This window comes from Rana temporaria, chromosome 6, assembly GCF_905171775.1.
Source record: "Rana temporaria chromosome 6, aRanTem1.1, whole genome shotgun sequence".
Lineage (NCBI taxonomy): Eukaryota > Metazoa > Chordata > Amphibia > Anura > Ranidae > Rana > Rana temporaria.
In genome coordinates, this window is record NC_053494.1 from 88838656 (window position 1) to 88863765 (window position 25110).

The following is a 25110-nucleotide window of genomic DNA, read 5'->3' on the forward strand; positions in this document are numbered from 1 at the left end:
ATTGATGTCGGACGCGTTTCTGACTTCAAGTCACAGGGCAAAGTCATATCCAAAGTAGTACGACTGTCGTGTCGTACCAGTGTGAACCCAGCCTTAGCTATAATTATGCAGTTGTTTTTAGTTATATTTTAGTTAGCATGAACAAATCAAAAACAATTGAGTACTGCACCAACACTGAAATTTTCAGGACAAGCTTTCATGGTGTAACCCCGTTATGCAAGGTCCAAGCAGTACTCTGCACTAACATTAACATTTTCTGGACAAGCCTTTAGGGGTATCCCCTTCTTCTAATGATCTCAATAGTACTCTGCGCTAACATTATAATTTTCAGGACAAGATTTTGGGTATACCCTCTTCTTCTAAGGTCCAAGCAGTACTCTGCACTAGCATTAAGAATTGAACTAAGGACTAGTGAGTTGGGCTTTGAAGGCACACGATACAAAAATTGTAGAAAACTAGAAAAATGTATTATAGATATAGAAATATCATAGAAACCGTTATAAATAAAAAATCACAAAGTGAAGTTCAATTGACAACTGGTTTACCACACACGGTTCACATACATTGTATAGTTCTAACATAAAAAGCTTAAGATAAAAAGCATAATTATAAAAAACGTTATATCACAAGTGACCAGATGGTTGTCCAGAGGACTAGGAGGATTTGCTTGACATGTTGCGCGCTTATGGAATTAGCGCTTCCTCAGGAGCATAGATATTTCATTAAGGGGTATCCCGCGTTGGTGGTAATCAACGAACGGTCTTTTATTGGCCTATCACTGATTGTAATTCACAAGGAAATTTGTTTCAACCAGATAGGAGAGTATAATCATAAAGAAAAAGCAGAACTAAATTGCATGCGGTGGTATGGCAGTTGATTGCTGGTAAGCAACGAACAATGAATCTGATCCAGGTATATGTTCACACACCCAGCTAGTGCATACAGTGTATTAAATCGGACATAGAAAAACAGATGGGTAAATCTGTCTAAATAATCGCCTACCTAACTGACCTTAGTCCATGGGTATGGAAAGGATAATAGGTGAGGGCGTTAAAGTCCTTAGTGTTGCAGTACAGTGTATAGCTGAGTGTGTCCCTGGTAACAGAGTAGCGCCAGTACTGAAATATCTATGCTCCTGAGGAAGCGCTAATTCCATAAGCGCGCAACATGTCGAGCAAATCCTCCTAGTCCTCTGGACAACCATCTGGTCACTTGTGATATAAAGTTTTTTATAATTATGCTTTTTATCTTAAGCTTTTTATGTTAGAACTATACAATGTATGTGAACCGTGTGTGGTAAACCAGTTGTCAATTGAACTAGACTTTGTGATTTTTTATTTATAACGGTTTCTATGATATTTCTATATCTATAATACATTTTTCTAGTTTTCTACAATTTTTGAATCGTGTGCCTTCAAAGCCCAACTCACTAGTCCTTAGTTCAATTCTACATTATCGGGGCGGTGGCACATCTAATACCGGTGCATCCGTATTATCACCTTACGCTTGATGCACACCAAATTAGTTTTTTTTTTTTTTCATGCACTAGCATTAAAGTGGAGCTCCACCCTAAAGTGGAACTTCCGCTTATCGGAACCCTCCCCCCTCCGGTGTCACATTTGGCACCATTCAGGGGGGGGGGTGCAGATACCTGTCTAAGATATTTGCACCCACTTCCGGGAACACTCTGCGGGGACCTGCGGGTAGTGTGTCACTCCCCCCCCCCCCCATTGTGTTCTGGGAAACACACGGCTCCCAGAACACAGCAGGGACCAGTGAGGACGGCGCAGCGCGTCTCGCGCATGTGCAGTAGGGATTTGGGCAGTGAAGCTGCAACGCTTCACTTCCTAATTCCCTCACCGAGGATTGTGGTGGGGGCAGCAGAGAGACGAGTGATTGCTCGTCTTTTGCTGCCGACGTCGCTGGACTCCAGGACAGGTAAGTGTTCATTTATTAAAAGTCAGCAGCTGCAGTATTTGTAGCTGCTGGCTTTTAATATTTTTAGGATAATTTTTTTATGGTGTACCGCCCTTTATCTATCGTCTAAGCAATACTAAGCGTTAAAACATTAAACATTAACATTTTCAGGACAAGCATTTGTGGAGTACTGTACTTCCTTCTTAGGCCCCGTACAGACGACCGAACATGTGTGCTGAAACAGGTCCGCGGACCAGTTTCAGCAGACAAGTTCGGTCGTCTGTACAGCCGAGCGGATAGGATTCCAGCGTACATTTGCCCGCCGGGCCTTTTTCCAGTGGGCAAATATTTCCAAACTTGTTTAGAAACAGCCTGCTGGAATCCTGTCCGTCGGACATGTTCGGTCGTCTGTACAGACCTACCGTACATGTCCGAGCGGCCGCCATCCCTCGCATGCGTCGATTGACTTTGACGCATGCGTGGAAGCATTGAACTGGCAGGGCCGTGCACGTCGCCGCGTATCGAGTACGTGCGGATTTCTTATGATGGTGAGTACAGCCATCATACAGAAATCCCTGGGCAGACATGTACGCTGAAAACGGTCCGGCGGACCGTTTTCATCGTACATGTTTGCCCTGTGTGTACAAGGCCTTAGATTTAAGCAGCACTCTTGCACCAATATTAAAATGCTCAGGGCAAGTTTTTTATTGGCCCCTTGCCTGAGAAATGATCTGATGGTGAGGCTGCCTGATCACAGAGTTGGAGAGACCCCAGATCTCTCCATAAAGAGGATCTGTCATCCTTATTTCTATTACAAGGGCTGGTAATAATGGAATTCAGTTCTGGAGCAGTCACTTGCTTTGCTCTCTCAATGGCTCCCAGGACTTGTTGCTGATGCTCTTGGGAGAGGTAAGGCAAAACCCGGGCGCAAATCCGATTTAACCTTTTGACAATTTCTGCCAATTTGTACATTTCAATGTTCAAGCCATAGGACATCTCATAATATGTGTTGTTGCATCTCAGGTTTCTTACTGGCTAACTTGTCACATTCCAATTTTAGACTGTGATATTGTGCCTGATCTAAGGTACATGTCGGGGGGAGATAGTCTTACCCGGGTCTCAGCAAACGGGGGTTCCAGCAGAACCTGTCTGAGTACAGGTAGTCACTGGGCACAGGTAGTTCAGCGGGGCCCATCGGGGCGTAAGCAGAAATGAGTGGGGCCAAATCATTCCCCAGTAGTACATCCGCTGGTAAATCCTTCATCACCCCCACATTCACGTGTCCCGAACCAAGCCCCCAATCCCGCCACACTCACGGCTACAGTGTCTCCGATGTGTTGGCTCTCTGGGATGAGGCTCTTCTGTAGTAGGGTCATGGTGGCGCCAGTATCACATAGGCTATTGGCTACCTTTCCATTGACCCGGACAGTCTGCCTGTTGTCCCGATTAGCTGCTTGTACTGGATCAGCCTTGTGCAGGATGCCCCAATGTTCTTCCTCCTCAATGCAGTGGGCCGCAGGCATGGATGTGCAGGGGTTCCCCCTTGCTGGCTTTCTCCAAAACTGGGACTGCCTGGCTGGATTCAACGGACAGTCTGTCTTTTTGTGCCCTAGCTGTTTACACCCGAAACACCTGCTGGGTTGTGAGTAGTTCTGGGAGTTGAACCTGGGCTGCTGAGAATAAGTGGCCGCTGAAGGTGGTGCTGTAGGGCGGTACGACCGTGGTTGGTGGGCAGCAGCTGGAGGGGGTGCCACTGATCGATAATCCACCCGAGCTGTTGTCTTGACCACAGGGTTATCCAGTTTGCGGGCGTCTGTGTATTCATCCGCCAGGCGAGCTGCTTCAGGCAAGGTGAAAGGTTTTCAGTCCTGGACCCACTCTCTGACTTCCAGGGACAGCTTGTCAAAGAAGTGCTCCAGCAGTAACACCTGCAGAACCTCTTCCCCGGATACTGCTTGGAATCCAGCGACCCAGTGATATGCTGTGCAGTGTAGGCGACATGCCCACTCGGTATATGAGTCTCCAGTCAGCTTGCTGACCACCTCCCATATGCCTCCGGCGTGACGGCAAACCTGGCCAACAGTGCTTCTTTTACCAGTCCATAGTTCATAATATCCTCGTCTGGGATGGCCCTGAACGCTTCACTGGCCCAGCCGGACAATTTCCCAGACATTCCTCTGTGGGCACCCGGTGTAGGGCACATTGCCGTTCAAAAACGGCAAGGTATCCATCAATCTCCCCTTCTGTTTCGATGAAATTTTAAAAAGCAGCAAAATGTACCTTTCTCCTTTCAGTTGCTGTGACTTCTGCTGCTGCAGCACCTCTTTGCTGTAGCCAATTTGCATCCACAGCCGCTATAACGTGGCCTATGATCTCCACTGTAGGGTTGGTACCATAATGTGCCAGTCTTATGTTAACAGCCGATCAAAACTTGCCTCTTCGTGTGTCCTGTCTGTTACGCTGGGACTTTTCGGTTATGTTGGGTCTTTTGGCTCGAACCATTTTGACTAGTTCTGCGATAATGTCCCTCTTCTTACGGTTGTTGGCTGGTCTGCCCCAGTTCTCCAATAAGTCCTTGAGGGTAGAGAGCTTTAGCCGTTCATACTGTGCTTCCATTGGCCTGTATCCTCTTGTAGCTGTCCTTCTAGGCTGTGGGAATCATCCCGCTGCTTGCCACCAGTGTAACGACACCCCAAGTATGAGAGTGGTTAAAGCCGTTTAGGACATTCCCTTTCTGAACACCAAGGCAGCTACAGACACACAGTCAGGCGAACCCATAGGAATAATTATCCCCCAAATATGAGACAAAGCTCCGTGTTGAAGGTCAAACAGGAATATGAACTTTATTGGAAGGAATGCAGTCTCTTTTTATACACTTGAGAATACTGAACAATGACCCGGATCCACCCACAACATCACACAATGGTTACATAACGAGCCCCCAATACACTTTTTTCTGAGTGTCAATACATCCCTTAGCAGCCAAAATGACTCAGAGACATGACCTTTGAATTTCCTAGACTGGTCGTCTCCTAAACTACAATACACATCATAGATATATCAACACAGAACTCCTTCACACAATTGCAGGGTTAATTGGTGTAAGCCACAATGAAAAGAACCTTAGTTAGCCTGGATTAATTTACATTACAACAGGCAGCCAGGTGGCTGGAGTTGACGACATCAGCACCTCCTATTCAGTCAGTCTTTACATATATCCTGGATTGCCCATATTAGGCGTTACTTCCTGTGCATAGACCTCACAGCACACAGGGGATAACATCTTCATATTTCTTGAGAGATATTTTTAGTGAATATTAATGTCCCATTTGAAGTAATTAATGTCCCATTTGAAGTAATCCAATATTTTCTCAGTCACCCTATGCCCAAAAGTGACTCCCGTTAAACCTTGTAATAGGATTAAAAAGTAATTAAAATAAATAACATTTTGTGCTTGTATGCAGAAGTGAACACATACGCAAGTCGCGCACGCATATGAAAACGGTGTTTGACGCAAACATTAGAGCGAGAGTAATAATTCTAGCGCTAGACTTCCTCCAACTTTAAACAGATAACCTTAATTTTTTTTTTAAAGTATCGTCTATGGAGTTTTTTTTTTTTTTTAAGTACCGTAGTTTGTCGCCATTTCACAAGCAATTTTTTTCATCAATAGATTTTTATTGAAGTTTTTCAAGGTACATTCAAAGTTATTCAGACAAGCTGAGTGTCGCAGTAAGTAACAAGAGATAAAACAAGAAATAAAACAAGAGCATTTGTAGCGGTCAAACAACGCCACGTACAGCACATCAAATGATAACAATACACGGTTAACTACAGTAGTCCTCAATTGCGAACAGAGGTATATAGGTCTGGGTATTCTCGAAGTACATTCGATAGGAGGACCGTCTCCAGCTCCAGGCACCCCATCTGGGTTCAAGACTGTGTCCAAAGCCCGAGCTGGCCCCCCCCATCCTAAACTAATCCAGTTGTCTCAAGGTATATTCACAAGCAATTTTAAAGCGTGACATGTTAGGTATCTACTTAATCAGCATAAAACATCATCTTTAATATTTCACAAAACAAATGATACTGTAAACTAGAGATACTGTTGAACGAGGAGGATTTAGATTTTGTGGCAACCATTCAAGGGTATTCCCTTTAGCGCAGGGATAGAGAGGGTAAAAAAGGGGAAGGGTTATGCCTATATATCAAGAATAATGTACAAGTGAATGTGAGAGATGACATCACTAAGGGAGCTAGGGAGTAGGTGGAATCTTTATGGGTAGAGCTCCAAAGGGATTAAGCTAAGGGGAAAATACTGGGAGTATGCTATAGGCCCCCAACCTGATGGAGGAAGGGGAGACTGACCTCTTATCACAATTTGGATTAGGTAGGGAAGTATTATCATAATGGGGGGATTATCCAAACAAACTGGGCAGAGGGAACCACGCATTTGTCCAAGGCTCGCCAGTTCCTAAACGTCTAGAAACAAGGCGTTACTAGGTCTACTGATTATTTTATTTATTTATTACTATTTGTTTGTGAAGCGCACATATACCACCAGTCGGTGGTGCCAAAGCGCTTTACCAACAATACAGACCTGATCACGGATGTGGAAATACGGTGCAATTTAGGAAACAGTGATCACAGATCAATTGGCTTCAGTATAAAGTCACACAATTAGGAAACACAAGGGGAACAAAAAGACACTGAGTTTCAAAAGAGCCAACTTCCCTAAACTATGAACATTGCTAGAAGATATAAATTGGGATAAAATCTTAGGAACAAAGGACACAGAGGAGAGATGGGTATGCTTTAAGAGCATATTAAATAAGGGCATTAGACAGTGCATCCCATTGGGAAATAAATTTAAAAGTGAACAAAAGTCCTGGATGGCTTAACTCCAATGTAAAAATGCATATACAGTAAAAGCAAAGGAAAAGGCCTTAAAAAATACAAGGCTGAGGGATCATCACCAGCATTCAGACTTTACAAAGAATGCAACAAGATAGGTAAGGGTGCATTTAGGGTGGCTAAGATAGAACACGAAAGACACATAGCGGAGGAGAGCAAAATAAATCCCAAGATAATATCTTTAAATATATAAACAGTAAAAAAAGAAGGAGGACAGACCATATTGGCACCATACAAAATGAGGAAGGACATCTGGTTACAAAGGATGGGGAGAGATGGTGAAGGTATTGAATGTATTCTTCTCCCTAGTCTTCACAAGGGAATCAGGGGGCTTCAGTAACCAAAACTGCAGTGTTTGTCCTCATGATACATCACAGGAAGCAACCCTCATGGCTAAAAGAGGACAGAATTAGAAATAGACTTGGGAAACTTAGCATTAAAGGGGTTGTAAAGGTTTGTTTTTTATTTTCAAATAGGTTCCTTTAAGCTAGTGCATTGTTGGTTCACTTACCTTTTTCTTTGATTTTCCTTCTAAATGTTTTTTTCTTTGTTTTCTTTGTCTGAATTTCTCACTTTCTGTTCCTCGTCAGTAAGCTGTTCAGTAAGCTGTTCTGGCTGACTTACCACCGCTCGGATGATGGTGGCAAGTTTACTGAGGAGAAACAGGAAGTGATAAATTCAGACAAAGAAAAAATAGGATTTTTTGTACTCACCGTAAAATCCTTTTCTCTGACGTCCATTCAGGTGAAAGGCCAAAACCACCTTCGGAAGAAGGAAAGGTCGTGGGCGCACCACCACCACCTAATCTTTATGGAGGATCAAGCATGGTGACTTGCAAGACAAGACCGCCAACTCAGAAACCCTTCTGACAGAAGTAATGGCCACTAAAAAATGCCACCTTCCAAGATAGTGTGAAGGGAAGAATCTCTGATGTTTCCAAAAGGAAGGTTCCTGAAGTACCGAGAGCACCAGAGTCAAAACCCATGGGGGAAGAGATGGGCCAAGAGGGGAAAGTATATGACAAACCCCCTGCACCAAAAGGTACCCACCAGGGAATGGACCGCAAAAGGCCACTGAAAAAAAACAGTCAAGGCTGAAATCTGCCCCCAAACGGTGCTTAAAGGGGTTGTAAAGGATTATTTTTTTCCTGAATAGCTTCCTTTACCTTAGTGCAGTCCTCCTTCACTTAGCTCATCCTTAAATTTTGCTTTTAAATGTCCTTATTTCTTCTGAGAAATGCTCACTTCCTGTTCTTCTGTCTGTAACTACACACCGTAATGCGACGCTCATCTCCCTGGTGTGGAGAAAGCCTCTTGAGGGGGCGAGCAGGCATGTCAGGACACTCTCTACTTTGCAGATAGAGAAAGGAGCTGTGTGTTAGTGGGCGTCCTGACACTCCTGCTCGCCCCCTCTGCAAACCCCTAGGGTACCTCTGACACCAGGCACCCGAGATCGACGTACCAAGGACGCCGAGGCCAATCTGGAGCGATTAGAATCATCGGGATCCCCTTGGACTCCACTCTGTGGAGCAGCCGAGGAAGCAACTACAATGGAGGAAAGGCATAAAGTAGCCGATACTGACCCCAAAGAGCCACCAACGTGACTGACGCGTCTGTACAGGATCACTAGACCTGGCCACGAACTTCGACACCTTGCGGTTGAGATGAGCGGCCAGGAGATCCATGCCTTGTGAGTCTCACCTCCTACAAGGGAGCTGAAACACTTCCAAGTACAAAGACCAGTCGCCCTTGTCCAGCATCTGGCGACTCCGGTAGTCCTGCCGATCGCCCAAAGTACTAGGTCAATGATCGGTAGACAGGATTTACAGCACCTGGTATTCCCAGGTGGTCTTCCATCTAAGTACTAACCAGGCCCGACCCTGGTTAGCTACCGAGATCAGACAAAAGCGGGTGCATTCAGGGTGATGTGGCCGTAGGCCCACTAGAGTCCAGTGACCCTGGGCCGACTGGACCCCGCAGGCGCCCCCCTCAACCCGTGAGGCTGGCGTCCGTCGCAATCACCGTCCACTGGAAGGGAAGAAACGACTTCCCGGACCGAAGAGTCGGGGATTTCAGCCACCAATTCAGAAAGACTCAGACTAGGTGGTGCACCTGAATCTGATGATCCAGAGACAAAGATTTGTACCACTTGGACAGTATTTCCCTCTGGAAAATGTGTGGAACTGGGCATACGGTACCGCCTCGAAGGAAGCTACCAACAGGCCTAGGACTTGCATGCAAAACGAAGAGATGACCGATTGCATGATGCCAATGCCTTCACCTCAGACTGACGAGTCTGCAATTTCTCAAGGGGGAAAAAGACCTTCGCCACCGAGGAGTCCGGATCAACCCTAGGTAATCCAAATGCTAAATCGGAACCAGGACCGCGTTCAAAATGTTTAACACCCACCCGAATTCTCAGAGGGTCTGAATGGCTATAGACACAGCCACTAATTCTGAGCCAGAGGCTGCTCTCAGAAGAAAGTCATCTAAGTAGCCCATGATGGCAAAGCCACGCTATCCCAGCAAAGCTAGGATAAGTGCGAGCTCCCTGGTGAAAACTCTTGGTGCCGACGCCAGATCAAAAAGGAAGGTCCTCCCCCATCGCAAAGCTACCACTGAACGAATGGATTCCATGCGGAACTACCCAACGTTCACAAAGGCATATAGAGCTTGAGGCCCAAAATCAGACGGATCCCGTCTATCTTCGGGACCAAGAACAGATTCGAATAGAATCCCTCAAACCTCTCATCCTGCAGGACAGGTGAAATTACCCCACAGCTTAGCATGTCCCACACTGCCCCAGGGCAGACCAACGAGCCAGAAGGAGAGGGAGACACAAGGGAAAAAATCTGTTCGTAGACAGGAAGGAACCCTATCTAGTACTCCGAAGAGACCACCTTGCAGACTCACTGGTCGGAGAGCAGGGAGGTTCACCGAGCTGTGAACCTGCAAAGCCGACCCCCCACCCCAGAGATGGGCAGGGGAAGGCTACATACAATGGCAGGTTTGGGTGCCGGCGTGTTCGGCTTACGCACCCAGGGACGTTTTAGTCCCCCAGCTGAGCCTTTGTCGGCCTGGGAGGGTTTGCCCACGGACCCTGACTGACAAAAATACTGCTTCGGCGTGGGAAAGGAAGGACCCGTCCGACGGCGGGGCTCCTTCCCCCTGGAGGACTGAGGGAGGAGAGTGCTCTTCCCTCCAGTGACATCCTTGATAATGTCGTCATATGTCCAATGTCGTGGATATCAAGGGCGCGGCATTCTGTGAAGCATCACAGACATATACAAGGCCCTGGACCAGCTGGTCCGCTAGCCTAATAACTTCGGGAGGGAGTCGGTGCTCCTCCACAGTCTGGTGCAAAATGCTTGCCCATTCAGTGAGTGACTGAGACCCCAGAGGAGTGGCCACAATAGGCCACAAGGGAGACCCCAGCATGATAAAAATCGAACGGGTCAGTACTTTAGATTTCCTATCAGTCAGATCCATACAAGCAGGGGTTCCCTCAATAGGGAGAGTGGATACCTCATTAACCCTGACAACCGGAGGGTCCACCACCGGAGGAGAAGCCCTACCTCTTGAAGAGGGGTACCGAACCACCAGGCGGTGAGGGACTACAAAAGCCTTCTGTGGCTATTCCCATTCCGCATCAATGAAATTATCAAAGAAGGGCACATAAGGAAAAACCTTCACAGAGCGGTCTAATTTGTGTGACCCAAAAAAGACCGAGCCTACAGCGGAAGCCCAGCTGCACTATCCAGCTTAAGGGAGTCCCTTACAGCATTGAAAAGCGCACCAACAAGTGCCTTGTCATGCACTGACCCAAGTGAGGGGTCATCCTCACAAGTACCTGGTCCACGGCTCCAGATAAAACAGAACCGGGGACCTGAACCACAGCCAGGTCCTAGTCTGATACAGAGCATTCCCCAGGGGATAGCGGGGGAGAGGGCGCTTTTTACCCCCCTTACGTCTGCACTCTGCTCCCACCCTGGCAACAAAAGTTTCCAGGACTGCCAATAAAGTGTCTGTGGGAATTCCAGGTGCAGGAGCACCAGCTGCCACCGAGGCATGTTTGGGAAAGAAGAACCCAGATACTGACTCCAAAACAGAGGCTCCCTATTCAGGCTACAATGAAAACCCACCCTCTTGCTGCACTGACCAGGGGATTACCCAGGGGACTCACCATCACAGGAGGAGACTGCACAGCGCCCTCAGTACACAGCGTGTACCACTAGAGGCCAAAGACTCATCAAAGATGGCCGCCAAACGTTTCCAGCACAGAAACGCATGCCAGACGCACCACAGTCCCATCAGTAAGACCCCCCCCCCCGACAGCAGCAATTTTAGCAATGCAGCAAAGGAAAAGTAGCAGGGAAGGGAGGATGGGAGGACCCCTGAACTCCAGGAATGCCCAGCCGTACCAACCCACCCAAGCGGGAGGGACTGTACTTACCCCGTCCAAGCGAGGGCTCAGGCCTCGTACACACGACAGAGTTTCTCGGCAGAATTCGTCGAGAATCTCGGTGAAGAGCCGGATTCTGTCGAGAAACTCGGTCGTGTGTACATTTTCGGCCCGATGGAGCCGCCGAGGAACTCGTCGAGCAAATAGAGAGCAGGTTCTCTATTTTCTCGATGGCAGTGGATTTTGGCTCGACGAGTTCTTCATCGGGCTGTTTTTTAAACGAGAAACTCGGTCGTGTGTATGCTAAGAAACCTGTCAAAAACTTAGACACTGGAGACCAACATAGGTAAAACTAGCGTTTGGAATGGAGATAGCACATTCGTGTCGCTTCCAACATTATTTAATCGTTTATTTGCAGCGCTTTACACAATTTTTTCTAAGGGCACAAAACAGCAATATAATTTTTTTTTACGATATTCACACAGAGTTCCTTAAAATTAGGTGGAACCTTTTTCTTACTGGACTCAATATTTTTTTTTTTTTTTATTGTCACCTTATTTTGGTCGTGTGTTTTAAATCCTGCTTTTAATATTCACCTTAATTTTAAATTTTAAAAAAATGCAAATACTTTTTTTTTTTGTAATGTCAAGTTCCCCCCATAGAAACCTTATTGCTTTGTCTTATCTCATGTGTCCCTTTCAAATTACACCTTATATCCAATTTTTTAAAAATAAGAACCTGCCTTCTCACTTGCAAAATTGAAATGTAAAAAAATACAAGGACAAGTATGAACTGTAAAAAAAAAATGTACCATTTATTTTGGTAATAAAAAAAAATTTAATATGCAAAAGTCAGCACTGGAGAGCTTGCTGCCATTTGTGCACAGCCAGGTGTGGCCTGATGTGACTGGTGATCAGTTGGAGGCCAAAATGGGGACTTGAGAGGTTCATTCAGGAAGTCACGCATCAAGGTCTTGGACTCCCCGAGGTCAGAAACTGGAGCAGGGCAGGCAGATGTCACCAGGTTGTGGTACTACAGCAGCCTGAACTCTGGTACACCACATGGAAGTAAGGGAGTCACTTTCTGGATTTCTTCAAGGCCTTCCTTGGTGGCTTCCCTGCAGCCTGCTCTTTCACCTTCTCTGCAGCCTTCTCAGCAGCCTTCCTCTTCTGCCTGGCTGGAGGTGGTGCCACAGGGGTAGTACTCATGCCAGGAGGAGGAGTAGACGAAGGTGGTGGAGGATGAGTAGCCGACGGTGGTGGAGGAGGAGGTGGAGGAGGAGGAGGAGCAGTAGAAGGAGGAGGAGTAGTAGAAGGAGGAGTAGAAGGAGGAGGAGCAGTAGAAGGAGGAGTAGAAGGAGGAGGAGCAGTAGAAGGAGGAGGAGTAGAAGGAGGAGGAGTAGAAGGAGGAGGAGCAGTAGAAGGAGGAGTAGAAGGAGGAGGAGCAGTAGAAGGAGGAGGAGTAGAAGGAGGAGGAGTAGAAGGAGGAGGAGCAGTAGAAGGAGGAGGAGTAGTAGAAGAAGAAGAGGAAGCAGAATGTTCAGATGGAGCAGGAGAAGAAGAGGAAGCAGAATGTTCAGATGGAGCAGGAGAAGAAGAGGAAGCAGAATGTTCAGATGGAGCAGGAGAAGAAGAGGAAGAAGAATGTTCAGATGGAGCAGGAGAAGAAGAGGAAGAAGAATGTTCAGAAGGAGCAGGAGAAGAAGAGGAAGAAGAATGTTCAGGTGGAGCATGAGAAGAAGAAGAAGGTGGGGGAGCTTGAGAAGGAGCATGAGAAGAAGAAGAAGAAGAAGGTGGGGGAGCTTGAGAAGGAGCATGAGAAGAAGAAGAAGAAGAAGGTGGGGGAGCTTGAGAAGGAGCATGAGAAGAAGAAGAAGAAGAAGAAGGTGGGGGAGCTTGAGAAGGAGCATGAGAAGAAGAAGAAGAAGAAGAAGGTGGGGGAGCTTGAGAAGGAGCATGAGAAGAAGAAGAAGGTGGGGGAGCTTGGGAGTTATCTGGTGTGTGAGGATGGGGATGGCGGCAAATCACAGTGTCCTCCGTGAGAAGACCCCTCACCCCCTGATTTGCGAGGGTGATGAGGAGGCCCTCAAAGAGGAGGCGTTGGTCTAATGTCATTTCTGACATTTTGGCCAAAACCACTGTTACAAATCCCTCCTGAGCAGTGGGAGGCTGTTGCAGGGTTGCATGGGCGTCCCGAATGAGGGCTAGTGAGGCGTCACGCACCCTTGTATCCCTCACCTGCCTTCTCGGACGCAGACGAAGAGGAGACACCTGGCATCTTGTGCTTGGCCCAGCAACCTCGTGCAACCCACTTGGGCCTGCCACCTCATCCGCTCCACTTGGGCCTGCCACCACGTTACTGATACTTGGGCCTGCCAACACGTCCAAGATACTTGGGCCTGCAGCCTCCTCCAAGCCACTCACCCTGTCCTCCTCCTGCCTGGCATTTTCCTGATCCTCCTGCTGCCTGGTCTCGTCCTGTGTATGGAAAAAAAGTAAAGTTTTACTATTTTAAAAAATTTTTGTTTTATTTATTTAAGCTCCTGACTGTAGCATTTTTTTTTGTCACGACTTAGCTAAGCCAATCATTCTGACCCATGTTTTATGGTCAATCACACCACAAAAATTCATGGCCAATACTGACAAATTTTAGGAATAACACTTTTAGATCTAATTTTTATTTACCTTTAATATCTTAATTTACATCTCTTTAACAACATTTAAACACCACACATTTGCACATTGAAAGTACTATATACCTGGCTCCAGCTGGGCAAATCCGGATCTTCATCCAGGATGGAAGGCTGCTGAGAGGTTTCATCTGCAGAGGGAGCAGCAGGTTGGCTGGAGGGAAGGCTGGACCTTCTGTGGCTTCTGGGGGGAAGGCTAGAAAGTGACTCCCTTACCTCCAGGTGTTCATCCAGGAAGCTCAGTTTGCTGTAGTACCACAACTTGGGTTTAAATACCCGCCCTGCTCCAGCTCCAGACCTCATCGAAGCCAAGACCTTGTTGCGTGCCTTCCTGTAGGTGCCTCTCAAGGTCCCAATTTTGACCTCCAACTGGTCAGTTGTCACATCAAACCCCACCTGTCTCCGCACAAGTGGGAGCAGGCTCTCCAGTGCAGTTTTGCGCAATTCTCTATTTCTCGAGATGGGGTCTTTGGTGGCCCACAGAACAGGAAGTTCTTGCCACCTATCAATGAAGATCTCCAAGAAGTCGGGTCGGTTAAAGAGATTCATCTTTTCCTGTCCAAAACCAAGGATAAAAAAATAATGTCACTACACAATCTATAAAGTTAATTACTCTTTCTCACAAGCTAGCCCTTAAAGGGTCACTAATGGATAACTATATTTTTGGAGGAAATGACTGTTTACAGTGTCTAGAGACATACAAGTGCATACATATAATGTGCCTCTAGTTTCACTTTTGGTTTTAAATTTATTTAATGTTTCTGTGAAGTAAAGAGACACACAGAACCCAAAAAAAATAAAAGCAGGGCATATTTTAATTTCTAAAATTATTAGCATTGTTTTGGTGGATTTTTACACACACAGCTTAGACCACAGTGACAAGCTCCCCTGATAAATTTGAGAGGGAGCCAGAGAACCAGGAAGTGATGATTTATGCAAATGATTACAGCTGCTTAAAAGCAAAAAGGGACAATGAGGACATGAAATCAAGACTGATATAATGTAAAGTTAGTTATTTCTGCCCCAAACAATTTTGGCTTATTGCTCCTTTAAATGTCTGTCTTTCCTGAATATGCCACTGCTGTCCCAAGTTCGAAGCATACCTACACGCTTGTCGTTCAAACGTCTTTCTTACGCAACCCGGTCGTATGGACGCTACATGTGTTCGAGCCTTATATACACTCCGCACACGACATCCGCCCATGCTTAAAAAAAATTGATGTTTCCCCCCCGCCCCTTATCTTCCGTCGCAAAAACGACAAGGAGGAATTGGCAGCAGATCATGTTGGGTCAGTTCCTAGGAAACATGACCAGTTGTGTCGAACTAATAAGCCAGATCTCATCCTCATTTGTGTATGAAACGTTAGTTAGAGAAAAGCACTCCCGATATAGTTTGGTCAAGACATAAAAGCGACCATTTGCATCATGTTTAAACCGACTTGTTTTTAGAAGACATCCTGATGAGAACCGAGATTGCCCACACAACAGTAGTTGGATCAAAATGCATAATCAAAGCGTTGTTTACGTACGACGGCACTATAGCGGACCATTACCTTCAAATTTCAATCAAGAAAAACATGTAAAATGTAGTTACATACCGCTCTTTGACCCGATCGTTATCTCCGCTGTCTTCCACAAACTGTGAACGCCCCTTTTACTCACGTGGTAGCCCTTTATACACGCGCATGTGGGACTTTACGCACGTCTCCCCGCCCCTGACGTTCATGGTGTCGTATTTTCCCCGCCCCTTTTCCATCTTTTTTTTGTTGGAAGCACATGGAGAATATGGCAGCATGGCGAATCCGTTGTAAGGCCTCCAACATGACCTTTGAGGAAATGGTGGAGATGGTCCTCATCCTCAAAGCAGAGGACTACGATGGGAGGCATGGGCCATATAAGTACCCTAATAAGGTCAAGGCCCAAATAATGGAGAAGGTGAGGAGGAGTCTCCATCAGAAATTTGGGGTGAAAAGGTCCAAGGAGCAGATCCGGAAAAGGTGGTGTGACCTTAAAAAACGTGAGCCGGAACAAATGAAGAGGATCAGGAGAGTGATTAGAAGAAGTAAGTTTGTTATATATTTTGTAAGATTTGTTCCGCGCCATGTGTTTTTTATTTCAGGTTGTACTGTAATATTTTTTTATGCACAAGAATTTGTCGTCAAACTGGACGTCCATTCGGAACGACTAAATATTGTGTTTAAAATCCTACAAATTATGACATTTTTTTAAAATTGTGGTGAGATCAATCGTGAAAATTATGTAGATGTGCTATTAAAACCACAAAACTTTTTTTAATAATTAAATATACAGTAAAAGGAGAGTCTGCTCAGCAGTCGGTGACACATGTGGACTCATTTGCATAATTGTTGTCCCCTTTAATAACCCATTTTGGGCTTCACACAGAGCTGAGGTGATCCAGTGTATACTTGGTTGGCTTACATGTTTAAAAGTAGACCAAAGCTACAAGATTTGTCAGGATCTTTGTGAATGCCTTCAATCCTGTGTTTTGCCCTGAGGGGTTTTTCTAAACATCAATAGTCCCAGAAATTGTATAAAGTGAATCATATTCCTCTTTCAGGCCTATAAGCTATAAAAATCCTGTTTCCATTTTCTTCATTCTCGTAGGGCGTCATGAAGCAAGAAGGGAGCAAGAAGTCCAGCAAGCCACACCCCCGAGGGATGGTGATGATGCGCAGCCTGCCACCACATCAGGTAAAGTAACATATAACTAACCCAGCTTCAGGTAATGTAGATGTAGGCCTGCCTAATTTAAAAAAAAAATTTTGTCCCACATTTCAGGATCAGGTGGTGGCTTGGACAGGCATACTAAACAGATGCTGATCTCCGAAATATGGGCCTGCAGAGAAGAGGTGGAGGAGATACATCTGGCCAACAGAAAAATAAACGAAAGAGCAAGGAGGGCGGAAACTAAATTAAAAAATAGATGTTTTGGGGAGAGTCTGAATCAGAAAAAAAAAAAAAAAAAAATTTAAATACCAGATTTAGCTGTTTATTTAATTAAAAAAAAACCAAAAAAATAATATAACCAGATTTAGCTGTTTATTTAATTTAAAAAAAAAAAAAATAATAACCAGATTTTATACTTTATTTAATTAAAAAAAAAACAAAAAAATTATATAACAAGATTTTATACTTTAATTAAAAAAAAACCAAAAAAATAATATAACCAGATTTTATACTTTATTTAATAATAAAAAAAAAAAAAAAAATAATATAACCAGATTTGACAGTTTCTTTAATAAAAAAAAAAACAAAAAAATAAAATAACCAGATTTTAATGTTTATTAAGAAAAAAAACCTAAAAAATTACAAAAATGATTGTATATTGTATGAGCAAAAAAACCAAAAAAATTACAAAAATGATTGTATATTGTATGAGCAAAAAAACCAAAAAAATTACAAAAATGATTGTATATTGTATGAGAAAAATGACCAACAAAAATACAAAAATGATTGTATATTGTATGAGAAAAATAACCAAAAAAATTACAAAAATGATTGTATATTGTATGAGAAAAATCACCCACAAAAATACAAAAATGATTGTATATTGTATGAGAAAAATCACCCACAAAAATGATTGTATATTGTATGAGTAAAAAAACCAAAAAAAATACAAAAATGATTGTATATTGTATGAGAAAAATCAGCCACAAAAATACAAAAATGATTGTATATTGTATGAGAAAAATAACCAAAAAAATTACAAAAATGATTGTATATTGTATGAGAAAAATCACCAACAAAAATACAAAAATGATTGTATATTGTATGAGAAAAATCACCCACAAAAATGATTGTATATTGTATGAGTAAAAAAACCCAAAAAAATACAAAAATGATTGTATATTGTATGAGAAAAATATACCAAAAATTTTTGTAGGGTATTTTGGAAAAAATAAAAATAAAAAAATTAAGAAAATAAAGAGCTTTTGAACATCAAAAAAGTGTGTGGTGTTTTTCCTAAAATACGTTAAATTTTCTATGTGTTTGGTTTGGGGGTCACCTGGGAAATGTTTGCTAGTTGATAATGAAAATACACTTAGTTACACTTAGTAAAGAACTCCAAACAACACAAGCAAGACATAACAAGTTTAGAAAAAAGATTATGATTTATTTTGTTGAAAGCTACAATTAGGGCAAATTTGATTGAGATGGTATTGCCCCCCTACCCATGAAATAGTCCATGTATTTGTCCCGGACTTCACGGGCACTCTGGGGGGGCAGTCCTGTGTGGCCAGCTTCAAGGCCCGCCAAAGTTTCTGCAGGGGTCAAATGTTGTGCCTCGGGCCCAACCAGGGCCATATAATTTGGAGATTGTCTCCGCAAAAAATTGTGGAGAATGCAGCAGGCAAAAATAATTGTATTCCACTTATATTCCGCCATGTGGAGAGAGGTGAGGAAAAGGCGGAACCGGCTGGCCATGATGCCGAAAGCGTTCTCAACCACTCTACGTGCTCGGCCCAGCCGGAAATTAAAGACACTCCTCTCTGGGGTGAGGGTGCGCTGAGGGTATGGCCTCATAAGATGGGGTCCCAGGGCAAACGCTTCATCAGCCAGGAAAACAAATGGCAGGCCTTCTACATTCTGGTCATCCGGTGGCAATGACAGATCATCATCCTGAAGGCGAAGCGCGAACTCCGTCTGCCTGAAGGCTCCCCCATCCGATACCCGTCCATTCATCCCGACATCCACAAAAAGGAATTCATACTGTGCTGACACCACCGCCATCAGCACAATACTGTTGAACCCCTTATAATTAAAGAACTGGGATCCTGAACGGGGTGGAGGCACGATGCGGACGTGCTTCCCGTCGATGGCTCCCCCGCAGTTGGGGAAGTTCCATCGGGTCTGGAAGTCCAAAGCCACAGACTGCCACTCCTGTGGTGTGGACGGAAGCTGGGGAAGAAAAAAAGAAAAAATTAGCCACATAACCTTGCAAGCAGATTATACAAAGACATTATAAGCATTATAACATTTCTGGGAACTAGCATATTATATCTAAATATATTTAGACAATTAACACATTAAACACCCCCTCTGATGGGCCAGTGCCCAAGTTTGGGGGAGGGCTAGATGAGTTTGGGAGTACTAAAAAAAAAAAATTTTGATTATTGGTGAACATAGACTTTACAACACATTTGGGAGGGGAGGGCTAGATGAGTTTTGGAGTCCTAAAATTTAAAAAAAAAAAATTTAATATTGGTGAACATAGACTTTACAACACATTTTGGAGGGGAGGGCTAGATGAGTTTGGGAGTACTAAAAAAATATAATTTTGATTATTGGTGAACATAGACTTTACAACACATTTGGGAGGGGAGGGCTAGATGAGTTTTGGAGTCCTAAAATTTAAAAAAAAAAAAATTTAATATTGGTGAACATAGACTTTACAACACATTTTGGAGGGGAGGGGGGGGACATTACAATGGATATAACACAATACATTGGGAAGTGACTAGACTAGGTAGGTTGGGGCCCAGGATAGCATGCTGGGGAGGTAAGTGATGGGAAATATGCATGTAGGCCAAAAAAGGGGCATCAAAGTTTACATCATGCATGGGGGCAAAGGGGACATTCACAGCATATTCCAGACATGGTAATTAGGGAAGGAGGAGATAACTACAAGACATTAGCATACATTATAGACATAAAATGTGAGATTAAAGGAGAAAACTTACCCTCATATATTCCTCCTGCAGAACCTGGATGATGGCAGAGCAGGTGTCAGGAATGATGAGGCCCAGAGCCTGGGGGGAGATGCCCGTGGAGAACTTTAAGTCCTGAAGGCTTCTCCCAGTTGCCAGATAACGGAGGGTGGCAACTAGCCTCTGCTCAGCACTGATGGCTTCCCGCATAACGGTGTCCTGCCTGGTAATATAGGGGGACACAAAAGCCAACAGGTGCTGAAAGACGGGATCAGACATCCTCAGGAAATTCCTGTAATCAACAGGATTATTTTCCTGAAGCTCCCGCAGCAAAGGCATGTGAGAGAATTGGTTCCTACGGAGCAACCAATTCTTGGTCCATGAACGTGTCCTCCTCCTGTTCATGAACTCCTCATCGTCTAGGTCATAAACAAACAGACCTATACTCAGAAGATGCTTAGCACGAAGTCGGCGACGACTAGGTGCCTGCAACATGGCTACAAGGCTAGTTACGAACGACAAATCAGAATTGCACTAAACAGACCGCAGTGAAGAACAGCAAGACCTATGAAGAACGACCCTGACAATGAAAAACGCGGGGACAGGACCGCAATGTAAAACAATACGACCTGACCGCACGTCTCGATTGCCTAGATACGACCCACACAAGTACAAACTGAACGGCAGAGATCAATCTGAAAGCACAAAGACTGAAAAGCACGAATCGTCACTCACCAAACTTTTACTAACACGCGTAAACACGGAATCAGCAAAAGGAGCCCCAAGGGTGGCGCCAACAAAATCAAACCTCCCCTTTATAGTCGCGTCATACGTCGTGAGCGTCATCGCGCCGGAGAACGACCAGATTTTGGTATGTTACGTGTGTACGCAAAGCAAGCCTGCCGAGCTTCTCGACAAGTTCAACAAGGAACTCGACGAGGAACTCGACGGGCTTGGCACGTCGAGTTTCTCTGTCGTGTGTACGAGGCCTCACTGATGCATTCCTGACAGGCCTACAACCGTAATGGAGGTAGCTGTCAGCCCGGTCCACTGTGAGTGAGACAACACCACAGCTCAGTCATATGTGGACCTGGGAGCGGAAAGCTCACCGGCCACCCCAGGAGTCATGGGGTATGTAGTGGCAGACCCAGCCTCTTTGCAAATGTGTGCTCATGCTCGCTGGCCGGACTGAGAAGACTACAAGGATCTATATATCCAGCCTGTCTCTCAGCCGACAGTTGATGGAAGATTCTTTAAAAAAAAAACTTTTCCTCAGGGCGCTGGGCCCAAAGGGAGCCGTACGTCCTTCTCCTTTGCTAGGCAGAACGAAACTGAGGCTGCATACTGCAGGGAGGAGGGTTATGTCTGGAGGGACCACACCCTGCGTGGGGCTGTTCAACTCTGTTAAAAGTAACATGTATTTAATTATCTAACATGTTTCTGCCTAGTTCTCTCCTGTGAACAAGAACATAACCCACTTGTCAAGATTTAAGGAGCTGTGTCCGTCCATGGACGATAAGAGAAAAAACATTTAGAAGGGAAATCAAAGGAAAAGGTAAGTGAACCAACAATGCACTAGCTTAAAGGAATCTATTTAGAAAAGAAAAAAAAACCTTTACAACCCCTTTAACCACTTAAGACTCGGACCATTATGCAGGTTAAGGACCTTGCCCCTTTTTGTGATTCGGCACTGCGTCACTTTAACTGACAATTGCACGGTCGTGCAACGTGGCTCCCAAACATAATCGGCGTCCTTTTTTTCCCACAAATAGAGCTTTCTTTTGGTGGTATTTGATCACCTCTGTGGTTTTAATTTTTTTGCGCTAGAAACAAAAATAGAGCGACAATTTTGAAAAAAATGCAACATTTTTTACTTTTTGCTATAATAAATATCCCCCAAAAAGATATAAAAAAAAAAATTCCCTCAGTTTAGGCCGATGCGTATTCTTCTACATATTTTTGGTAAAAAAAAAAAAAAAAATCGCAATAAACGTTTATCGATTGGTTTGCGCAAAATTTATAGCGTTTACAAAATAGGGGATAGTTTTATTGCATTTCTATTAATATATATTTTTTTTTACTACCAATGGCGGCGATCAGCGATTTTTTTTCGTGACTGCGACATTATGGCAGGTCCAGCACACAGCACAGCTCTCCCTGGGGATGACTGAAGATCTCAGAGGACATATGGCTGCCTTTACCTAACTCCTTGGCTCCCAGCGCTTGTGATCCTCCTAGCAATAAACCAATGTTCTTCCAGAATCTGGTGGGATACTATAAATATACTACCACTTCTATTACCGGTCTCAGAGGAGGATTTTCTGTGGAGACTCAGAGGAGCCTGGAGGTCGGAGGATCCAGTATAACCTCTGCAGAGGTTTATCTGCAAAGGCGATTTAGACCTTACACTCTGAGGTCCTACGGTTCTAGTAAGGGTCCCCCCTTTACTACTCTGTGTGGCACTGGAGAATATTTCATCGCTGTGGTGGTGGATGACAGCTCTACTTCCTGTCTTAGACACATCTATCAGTGTATACCTGAAGTTCTGATGTTTCCTCCCTCTCATTGGACTGTTTTTTACTGTATTTATTCGGAACAATCCTTGTGTGTGGATACACTCTGATCTGTTTGGAATATACTGGCTGTCCTGCCTTGGACATTTAATATCACCAATTATTTATTTTTGCACTTGTATGTTGTTTGGCACTATTGTTGCTAGTTTTTTATTTTCACAGGCAGATATCTTGCGATATAGATGTACGCTCATTTAACTATCTGCTGTTGAGTTGGTTCACTGTCTTCACTCATTGGCTATCAATGCCATTTTTACTTATCCAATTTTTTCATTTTATTTGGTATCACTTAGCGCAACAATTTTTTATTTTTTTTGCCTTTTTCATGATTATCACATGTTTATGTTGCTGCTTGTTTTTTTGTCAATATATGTTTATCAATTTTGCTTCAGATAGATTAGCGCAGGAGTAACCCCCCTTTCTTCCATTATGGCAGACACATCGGACAATTTTGACACATTTTTGGGACCATTGTCATTTTCACAGTTTACTGTAAAAATTACAATTGCAGTTTAGGAGTTAACCACAAGGGGGCGCTGTAGGGGTTAAGTGTGACCTCATATGAGTTTCTAACTGTAGGGGAGCGGGGCTGGACTTGTGACGTTATTGATCGTCTTTCCCTATATCAGGGAACAGACGATCAATGACACTGCCACAGTGAAGAACAGGGAAGGTGTGTTTACACACACCTCTCCCCATTCTTCAGCTCCGGTGACCGATCGCGGGACACCAGCGGCGATCGAGTCCGCGGGTCCTGCGTGCGTGGCCACGGAGCTTAGTACCGGGTCGCGAGTGCGCTGCCGTCGGCGCGCTCGCGACCCCATGGCTGGGCTTAAAGAGACACGTACAGGTACGTGATTGTGCCCAACCATACCATTCTACCGACGTATATCGGTGTGAAGGGGTCCTTAACCGGTTAACGCCCGCCCACTGTATATATACGTCCTCTTTTTAAAGATGGATATCTCGGTAACGGCAGCAGCTGCTGCCACAACCGAGGTATCCATCTCTTCAGTGGGCGGACGTGTAAACGATAACGGCGGTCTCCACGGCGGATTCGCCCTCCCGCCGCTCTCCCGCGTCCTCCGCCGCTTACCGTAGCTGTCGGTAGCGGCGGAGGAGATTGGGTGCTGCTGCCTGATCAGTGAGGCAAGATGGCCCCCACTCGTCCTCATAGCTTCGCTGGGCGGAAGTGACGTCAAAACGTCAGTCCCGCCCAGCGTCTTAATGAGACAATTTTTTTGTTGTCATTTCTTTAAATTACAAAATTTCCATTTTTTTTTTGCATTGAAGTCTAAATATGAGATCTGAGGTCTTTTTGACCCCAGATCTCATATTTAAGAGGACCTGCCATGCTTTTTTCTACTACAAGGGATGTTTACATTCCTTGTAATATAAATAAAAGTGATACATTTTTTTTTATTTCAGTGTAAAAAATTATAAAATCAATAAAAATAAAGAAGAAAACAAAAAAAAATGTTTTAAAGCGCCCCGTTCCGACGAGCTCGCGCTCAGAAGCGAACGCATACGCGAGTAGCGCCCGCATATGAAAACCATGTTCAAACCACACAAGTGAGGTATCGCCGCGATCGTTAGAGCGAGAGTAATAATTCTAGCCCTAGACCTACTCTGTAGCTCAAAAAATGCAACCTATAGAATTTTTTAAACGTCGCCTATCGAGATTTTTAAGGGTAAAAGTTTGACGCCATGCCACGAGCGGGCGCAATTTTAAAGCGTGACATGTTGGGTATCATTTTACTCGGCGTAACATTATCTTACACAATATATAAAAAAATTGGGCCAAATTTATTGTTGTCTTATTTTTTAATTAAAAAAAGTGAATTGTTTCCAAAAAAAGTGTGCTTGTAAGACCGCTGCGCAAATACGGTGTGACAAAAAGTATTGCGATGACCGTCATTTTATTCTCTAGGGTGTTAGAAAAAAATATATATATAATTTTTGGGGGGTTTAAGCAATTTTCTAGCAAACAAAACTGTTTTAGTCTTGTAAACGCCGAATCTGAAAAACAGGCTCAGGGCTTAAGTGGTTAAGTGGTTAATAAATCACCAGGACATGATGGCTTGTACCCGAGGGTACTTTGGTAACTCTGGAATGGTACCAGCTGATTGGAGGTATAGGATGGAAAATGACCTGGGGTTCCTAGTAGAAGATAGTCTCAACAATGGCATGCAATGCCACGCTGCTGCTAAAAAAGCAAACAGAATATTGGCATGCATCAAAAAGGGGATTAACTCCAGGGATAAAAGCAACAATTCTCTCACTCTACAAGACTTTGGTCCAGCCGCCTCAGTGTAAGCCAATGTAAACAAGGCAGATGCCCGTTCTGTCAGGGGAGTCCAATGTGATTGTCTGTTCTTAGCGATTAGGAACAGCCATCTCTCTGTACTCCGTCAGTCCACTCCCCTCACAGTTAGAACGCACCTCTCTAGGACACGCTAAACCCTTTGATCCCTCTTAGTGTTAACCCCTTTCCTGCCAGTGTAATTTATACAGCAATCCGAGAATTATTTTTTGGGGATATTATAGCAAAAAGTAAAAAAAAAACCTTTTATGTTTATTTTTTTTTTCAAAATTGTCTGTATTTTTTTTGTTTATAGCACAAAAAATAAACTGCAGAGGTGATCAAATACCACCAAATAAAGGGCCAGATTCACGTAGAATCGCGGTGGCGTAACGTATCGTAGATACGTTACACCGCCGCAAGTTTTTATCGCAAGTGCCTGATTCACAAAGCACGAGAAAACTTCCGCCGGCGGCCTCCGGGGTAAGCATGTGTAATTCAAAGGGGCGTGTGCCATTTAAATTAGGCGCGCTCCCGCGCCGGACCTACTGCGCATGCTCCCTTTTGAATTTCCCGCCGTGCTTTGCGCGAAGTGACGTCATTTTTTCGAACGCCGACGTGCGTAGCGTACTTCCGTATTCCCGG

At 44.4% G+C, this 25110-nt stretch overlaps 1 protein-coding gene and 1 pseudogene across 2 annotated transcripts in view; both read right to left on the minus strand.

Moving 5' to 3' along the window:
• METTL22 (methyltransferase like 22) overlaps nt 1–25110 on the minus strand; it is a 404370-nt gene that overhangs the window by 167772 nt on the left and 211488 nt on the right. The window lies entirely within an intron of this gene.
• On the minus strand, nt 8651–8769 carry LOC120944608 (annotated as a pseudogene).